An 8,498-nucleotide genomic window follows, 5' to 3' on the forward strand; every position below is an offset into this window, starting at 1 on the left:
TGGAAAACACGATCAACACAATCCTAATCACCGATGACCTTCGTTTTGTCCTAATGAAGGACTGTGCTCCTATTCCAGCTCTCAATGCTGCTCAAAATATTCGAGAAGCATACGAGCGATGTACATGGGCAAATGAGAAGGCCTGAGCGTACCGATAACTGGTAGAAATAACAGTTATTAAATCTCAAATTAGTAAAACAATGAGAGAAAGCGATGATAAAATAGGCAATATCATGTCTGAAAGTGTTAAACTGAAAGGAATTGCGATCACTAATGCTCATCGCATAAAAGCAGTTAATTTACCTATTTTGTGCAAGTACAATGCGATGACGCATATGGAATTGCGATCCAAGAGCACAATGAGACAGCGCGCTTGAAGTTGCGATCACAAGTCATGCGATCGTGAGAAGTTTCTTAAAAAGTGATCGCATAAAGACCTCACATCAAGGCAAGAACATAATAAATCATGATGGGACGTAAAGCTGATAATGGTCGATTCCGAATTCAATTGACAAGCCGTTAAAAAACCATATTGTAGCAAATACATTGAACTTTCAGTGACTTTTAAACGGCACAAGTAGGGAAATTAATGCCGCCCATCATTGCAATCATTAGTAAGAAAAGTTGTTTCACCTTGAAATCTATAAATAACGAATGCCACTAGAGAGAGAAGCATTCACGCACATACATATACATATACATAGAGGATGGAGAGAGCAAGGAGACGAGGCGAATGTGAAACCCAGATCTCCATTTTCCTAATTAAGTAAGTGATTAAGGGGTTAATTAGGAGAAAGTTAAATCCTATGTTATGTAAATAATCTAATAATTTTACCATTGTCATAATAATTGTAATAATTGTCACCTTCTGTGGATCAACAATTAGTAAGAGTGGATGTAAACTATAATGGTTAGGTATTATAGTTATGATAACCATATTTTATCCTGGAGTATGAGTAGAGAGGACCCTAAAAGGATAAAAAAAGAGAAAACCTTGAAGACTTAAATCCTGAATAGTGAAGAAAGGATTGAAGAACTGAGGAAAATATAGAAAATTATTTGAGAAAATTCGTGTGGAAGTTGCACGGAGATAAACCATATTCACAGTAGCTAACACACCGTTGTGCATCAATAATTCTCTACCTTAGACTCAGTTGCACTGAGATTGGAAAGAATGAGAGTGGAGAGAGCGACACCAGCGAGAGTGGAGGCAGTGAGAGAATGGGAGAAAGCGAGATTGATTTGAGCGAGAGAATGGGAGAGAGCGAGATTGATTTGAGTGAGAGAATGAAAGAGAGAGCGAGATTGGACAAGAGTGAGAGTTTGAGCGAGGAAGTTGGAGAAAGCGAGAGTGGAGAGAGCGAGATTGTTAGTGGGAAAGTGGGAGAGAGCAAGAGTGGAGAGAGCGAGACCAGCGAGAAAGTGGGAGAGAGCGAGAGCAGCCTGAACGCCTCATTCGAATGTCACGCCCACGCCATCGAAGGAAACCGCTTGTGCATCGAACGGCCGGGCATTTATGCGTTGAGTTTGGCCACATTCTTATAGATTATACATCGAAAACCATAAATTGAATACAAAAAAAGATTGAAGATGCAAGGGCCAATGTCAACCGGTGTCTTATTAAGAGAAATTTTTAAACCCTAAGAAATTGTGGTGGATGTGTATGGAAAGAACACCTTGAGCCAAAGTAAGGTAAGCTTACGTTGATGAGGGGAGAAGTAACCACTTGGCCATGCAGCTAAGTAGGTGGTGTCAACACCATAGGAGGTTTGGACGCCTATAAATAGAGCCTTTGGGATTTCATTTTCAAATCACAAATCATAAAATTCGTAAAGAGAGGGGGAGAGTAGAGTGTATTGGACAGTGAGGGTAGAGGAGAATATATCAACTTGAGACGGGGAGATCTCCCAATCTATTCGAGCGTTTGATGTAATTCCAAAGCCATCTGAAAGATAAGAGAGTCTAGTTTTCATGGTGAGGCTACCGGAGAAGAAGCTCTAAGGAATTGGGCTGGAGAATGAGAAAAAGATAGAGGGGTCGAGCTATCAGGTAAGCTGAACTAGTCTTCATGTTTGAATGATTCCGGCTAAACCATGAAGAGTTATGAGCTAAGATTTTATGGTAAGCTTCTTAAATAAGGTTTAGAACTATGGGTAATCTAAGCTGTAAGTTGGATATGGATTCTAGGGGTAAAAAGGGAGCCCGAGGTAGAAAAAGGAACTATTAGAAAGGCTCCTAAGCAATTAAGGTGAGTGTTATAGCTTTGAAGATTAACACATAGTGTGAGTGTTATAACGTTATAGTTTCGATATATCGTGAGTGTTAGGTTGCTTTGATAAATAAATGCATAGTAGGAGTGTTATTATAGCTTGGATACGTACTGTGATTATCATATAACTTTGATATATTATGAGTATTATATAACTTTGGTACGTATGCTGAATATTATACAGATTTAGTATGTGAAAGCATATTTTGAATATTATATTATATAGCTTGATAAATAAAGAATATTGTGTGTTTATATAGTGTTGATAGTAAATTCATATTATGAGTATTCACTTAGCTTTATACTCGGATATTGGAATATATGCATCTGTAGATGCAAATTACATGTTTTGGTAATATGATGTTGCCATGATATTGTTTGTGTGTGACTATGAAAACTGAGATTATGCCCGGGATATTGTTAGCATGCTTAACAAAAGGTGCTTGGTGGGAAATAATGGTCGGCTTCGGTCGGTGGGAAATAATAGTCGGTGACGACCGGCGGGAAATATGGTCAAGTACCTAAGCATTGCTAGCGGGATAAATAAAATGGTCAATATGCACATTGACGGGAATTAGGGTCATAGGAAGGTTTCCATAGGTGATTGCATTGATTGATGATATGATATGCATGCTACGTGTAGCATTTTGGAATAAAGGTTAATCATTGCATGAATAAATCCATGATCATGCATGGATGCACTGTGATTATTATTATGTGATTGATTTCCCAAAAATGATGATTTTCAAAGTGAATTTCTGTCTTAAAAGAACCACTCACTGAGCTTAGTAGCTCACACTCTTCAAAATGTTTTCTTAATCCCCCCCTCAGGTAGCGGAAGATGAGGAGTTCCAGGGTGGTGCTAAGGTCAAAGTCTGCCACTGCCCCAATTATACTTCCGGAGGGTTTTTACGGTTGTCGTTGTAAACTTTGTTGTTAAGTCCTTAAGTTGTATAAACGTTATATCACTATCGTAATAAAAGATGGGCCTACTTAATCTGTTATAGTTTATCTCCTTGACTTAATCATTCTCCTGTGTATAAGTTATAGTATGGTATTAGAGTTTTTCCGCAAGAGTGATTAGGCAGTAAATGTCAGCTCAAGGGTTGATAACTGCTGCAGTCGCATCCCTCTCCCAGGCTAAGAAGGTGGTCTGGGGGCGGGGTGTGACAGCGAAGCTGAGAGAAATCGCTCTCGGACAGATCGAGAGACTGTCGGAAAGCAATGTAAAGGAAAGAAGGCCAACTCTTGCGAGAGTAAGAATCCACAACTAGAACAGAGTTGAAGTGATAAAGAGTAGTGTAAAAGGCCACGGGAAGCAAAACTTGCTTACTAGGCTTGTTATTTCTCAAATTCATTTGTTATTTTGTATTTAATACTTTATTTGCAGAAAATGGAAACTTCATTTCGATTTATGTTCAATCTCTCCACACCATGCATGACTAGCTAAATTTCTAAATGGGTTGAGAAGTACTTAGCTAGCATGACTTAAGATATACATTTTATGCGATCATCTTATCTTATGTATGTGTCATTCATCATTTGGACGTACTTGAGAGAGTAGTCTAAAGATAGAATCTAGGCTTGAGAGAGTCAGATTAGAATCTAGGCTTGAGAAAGTCAGATTAGATTGCATAAACAAGAGTAGAAATTTAGAAATAAGTCCAATCTGTTGTTTCCCATACACATTGCATGCGTCCTAGAAATAGGAAATGAGGCATTTTGCATTGAGAAATGTAGTATTAATATTTGTGTATAACATGATCGCATAACTTGTACACAATCTTGGGAAATGTTAGCTAAATCCTTTCTCAACCCCTTCATCCCATACTTATTGTAACTCTACGCTTTCATCACTCTACACTAAACTCCGCCGTATAGGAAAACTTAAATTAAAACACCATCTACTTCTTTTTCACCACCCAATAGAATCAAAGAGTCTGTCGCATATCTATTTAGTAGTCCCGGTGTTCGATCCTGGATTTACCAGGAACCTAAGAAGGCTTATACTTGGGCTTTATTAGGAAAACTTGTATGATCATCGCATACTCACACTATCGCATCATAATTCAACACATTAAGTTTTTTGTGTTGTTGCCGGGGACTACGGTATAGATTGCACTAACATCAAACCTCTTTGATCTTTGCAGTTTCGACCTCTATTATATTGCCATTCCTTCGGTAAAGGAAGAAGCAAGCGTCGCATGAGTGAAGGACACCCTCATAAGCCCAATTACGACCTAGAGATCAAAAGAACATTTCGCAAAAGACAAAAAGGCAGACGTAGACAACAAGGAAGAACTCACAGAATGGTTGAACAACCTGAAGAATGGGCCGAAAATGCAAACAACATAATGGAAAATCCTATCCTACAGGCAAATGATCGCAATAGACCCATCCGGGACTATGCGTCACCAAACTTATATGATTTCTCCCCAGGAATCATGAGACCAGCATTGGATGGATCAAGGTTCAAGTTGAAGTCAGTAATGTTACAAATGATACAAATAGCAGGACAGCGTGGTGAAGATCTGCATGCACATCTACGAAGCTTCATTGAAATTTGTAACACTTTTGTGTTCCCTAATATCTCCGCAGAAGAGGTTCGACTCACGCTATTTCCATTTTCACTATGCAATAAAGCAAGAAAATGGGCATACTCCCTTGAATCAGGAGAGATAACCTCATGGGAGCAAGTTGTGGAGAAGTTTATGAAGAAGTATTTCCCTCCTATAGAGAATGCCAGAAGAAGGAAATTGATCACCAACTTTGAACAAGAAGAAGATGAATCGCTCAGTGACGCATGGGCGAGATTCAAGAGATTAGTGTGCGATTGCCCACACAATGGATTGCCGGATTACCTCCAAATGCAGATTTTCTATCATGGACTAAATTCTACATCGCAGACAGCTACCAATGCGGCAGCAGCAGGAGGTCTACTGGACAAAACATATGACGAGGCAAAGAACATTCTTGATCGCATCTAAAAAAACCACGAAGATTGGCAAGAAAGCGATCAAAGAGCAAAACCTAGAGAAGGTAACGCAAGTAATGGTGCCATCGCATCATTGCAAAATCAAATGAATGCGATGATAAATTTATTGCAGGGCATCACGATAAACAATCCCGGAACGCAAAGAGGGCAAGTCAATGCGATAAAACAGACAAGCACCAGTTGTGCTACATGTGAAGAATCGCATTCTGTTGAAGAGTGTCCACGAAATCCGCAGTCAATCTACTTTGTCAAGAACAACCCTTTTTCAAACACGTACAACCTCGGGTGGCGAAATCACCCTAATTTTGCGTGGAAACCCAACCAACAACAAGGCTATCAACCTATGGCGCAAAGAGAAAGACCAACAGGATTTTTCCAAAGAACTAATGGTCAACAGCAACAACAAGCCAGCAACTCTCAAACACCACCATCATCCTCTATGGAGAATTTATTAAAACAATACATCAAAAAAAATGAAATAGTCCTCTAGAGCCAAGCAACGTCCATCCGCAACTTAGAAATCCAAATAGGACAAATTGCGGGAGAGCTGAAAAACAGACCGCTGAGGACACTGCCTAGCTCAACTGAGCTCCCACGCAACCCAGGGAATACAGGGAAAGAACACTGCCAAGAAGTCACCCTAAGAAGTGGAAAGGCGACGGTGGAAGTTAGGAAGGAGCCTAGCAGGACCGATTCAAATGCGATGGAATCAAAGAAACCGTTAATGCAAACTGAGTCAGAGGAGCCCGAGATTATGGAACCTGAAGATGCGATCACCTCTAAGCCTTCAGATCATAGAACAGTGAAAGTACAGCTACCTCAATTCCCTCAAAGACTAAAAAAGAAGCAAAATGATGAAGGTCAGTATCATCGCTTCCTGGAAATATTGAAACAACTACACATCAATATTCCATTTACAAAAGAATTAGAGCAGATGCTGATGTATGCCAAATTTTTTAAGGATATTGTTTCGAAGAGAGAAGCACAGGAAAATTCGCCATGGTGGCATTAACACAAGAGTCAAATATTATAATCCCACTAAAGATGCGCGACCTAGGAAGCTTTACGATACCCTGCTCAATAGGAGGGATCTACATTGGTCAAGCATTATGTGATCTTGGGGCAAGCATAAACTTAATGCCCCTTTCAATCTTCAAACAATTGAATGTAGGTCAGCTGACACCCACAACGGTGACTCTCCAACTTGTAGATAGGTCCCTGGTACACCCTGAAGGAAAATTGAAGGATTTCTTGGTCACAATCGACAAATTCATTCTACTTGCAGACTTCATCATTCTAGATTATGAAGCGGATAAAGATGTGCCAATCATATTGAGACAACCATTCTTGTCTACTGGTCATGCTCAAATAGATGTGCACAAGGGAGAAATCATAATGAACATCAATGTAAAGAAGCTCAGGTTTAATATTATCAAGGCAATGAAGTTCCCAGAAGATGAAGGCTTATCAGATTCTGACGATGAACGCACTTGCGTTGAAGATTTGGAGTCTGAGCAAGAAAATGAAGAAAGAGCGGATGCGACAGCATCCTTAGAAACCTTCTATGCAATAACAGAGATAGTGAACAATGAAGAAAAGTTGAATTTGAATGAAGAAAGAAAAACAGAGAAACCCTCCTTAGAGCAACCACCTACACTAGAGCTGAAAAACTCTACCGAATCACTTAAAGTACGTTTTCCTTGGCTAGAATGAAACCTTGCTAGTAATCATATCCTCTGCGTTACCAGAAGAAAAAGAAACTACGCTGCTCAGTATCCTAAAGAAATATATTAGAGCAATCAGATGGACGCTTGCAGATATCAGAGGTATTAGCCCGACGTACTGCATGCATAGAATTTGGCATGAAGAAAACCAGAAAGGCTCGATAGAACCTCAACGCAGACTGAACCCTGCGATGAAAGAGGTTGTTAAAAAATAAATCATTAAATGGTTAGATGTCGGCATCATATACCCTATCGTCGATAGCATGTGGGTTAGCCCCATGCAATACATTCCCAAAAAGTGAATTTACCCTATGTTCAAGACCCGGAATCAGCCCTTAAAGGAGCAATTTATTTACTTACCCCTACATCGAGGAAGGAGTGAATTCCGTTTTGTGAAGTTGAGTTCCCAGCTCCACAATAAGACGAATCCCCAAAATGGTAGGCTTGTTGAGCTGGCAATCTGGCCACTCTCATCCATACAAATCAAAGGACCGCCTTCATGAGCAGAAGTTCACAACTTACTCAAGATTCAAGTCATGTCACCTATGGTCATCCTAGTGAAATGTAAGTCTCTATTATCAATGGTGTTATATAAAGATAATAATCATTTCGTGGTCTGGTATTATACAAACTCTTTGTATAGGATATCCCCGCTCACATGTCTATACATGAATGATTAGGATTAGATTATTTGTAGCACTTTACAATATTTGTAACACCTACAAAGCGAGCCATAACCGTAGTGTCACTAGAATAAGGTACCCAATCTTATCCATTTACTACAGACCGGTTAGGTTTTATTTAAATAAGATCCGCTTGTATGTCTCTACATACTTGTTTAAATTACATAAAATAACCTCGGATCATAGTTTATTGGATTCATTATATGCTTATAAAATAACACTTATTTTATTAATAACAATATGTTTATACGGAGTTTACAAACTACGAGATTACAAGGAGATTTAGGATACCATTCCCAACAAGAACACCTTTAGAGTTATGGAATGGTCGTAAAGCTATTTACGTCATTTTAGAATTTGGGGTTTCCTAGCACATGTGTTTGAGGCAAATCCTAAGAAATTGGAACCTTTGTTCAAAATTGTGTCTATTCATAGGCTACCCCAAAGGAACGAGAGGTGGTTACTTCTTCGACCATAAAAAAAAATAAAATGTTTGTGTCGACAAACGCTATTTTTCTAGAAGAATACACATAAGGGAGCACAAGCCCCGCAGTAAGGTTGTGTTGAATGAAATTTTCAAGGAATCTACTGAACCTTCAACAAGAGTGGTTGAAGAACCCAACACTTCAACAAGAGTTTTTGAACTTGAATCATCTAGTAGGTCAAATCCACCTCAAGTGTTGAGGGAGCCTCGACGCAATGGGAGGGTTATGAACCCACCTGTCCATTACATAGGTTTAATAGAAATCCTAGCTATGGTAGCTGACAGAGATGTTGAGGATTCATTATCTTACAATAAGGCAATGGGGGATGTTGACAAAGATGAG

General features: G+C 39.3%; 1 non-coding gene across 1 annotated transcript; it reads right to left on the bottom strand.

Moving 5' to 3' along the window:
- Positions 1 to 5,013: 5,013 nt before the first annotated feature.
- Positions 5,014 to 5,120, bottom strand: LOC120074861. The gene has a single exon (XR_005481137.1). It is a non-coding gene; the product is annotated as a small nucleolar RNA R71 (small nucleolar RNA).
- Between the last annotated feature and the right edge of the window lie 3,378 nt (positions 5,121 to 8,498).

Source organism: Benincasa hispida, chromosome 3 (assembly GCF_009727055.1).
Source record: "Benincasa hispida cultivar B227 chromosome 3, ASM972705v1, whole genome shotgun sequence".
NCBI lineage: Eukaryota > Viridiplantae > Streptophyta > Magnoliopsida > Cucurbitales > Cucurbitaceae > Benincasa > Benincasa hispida.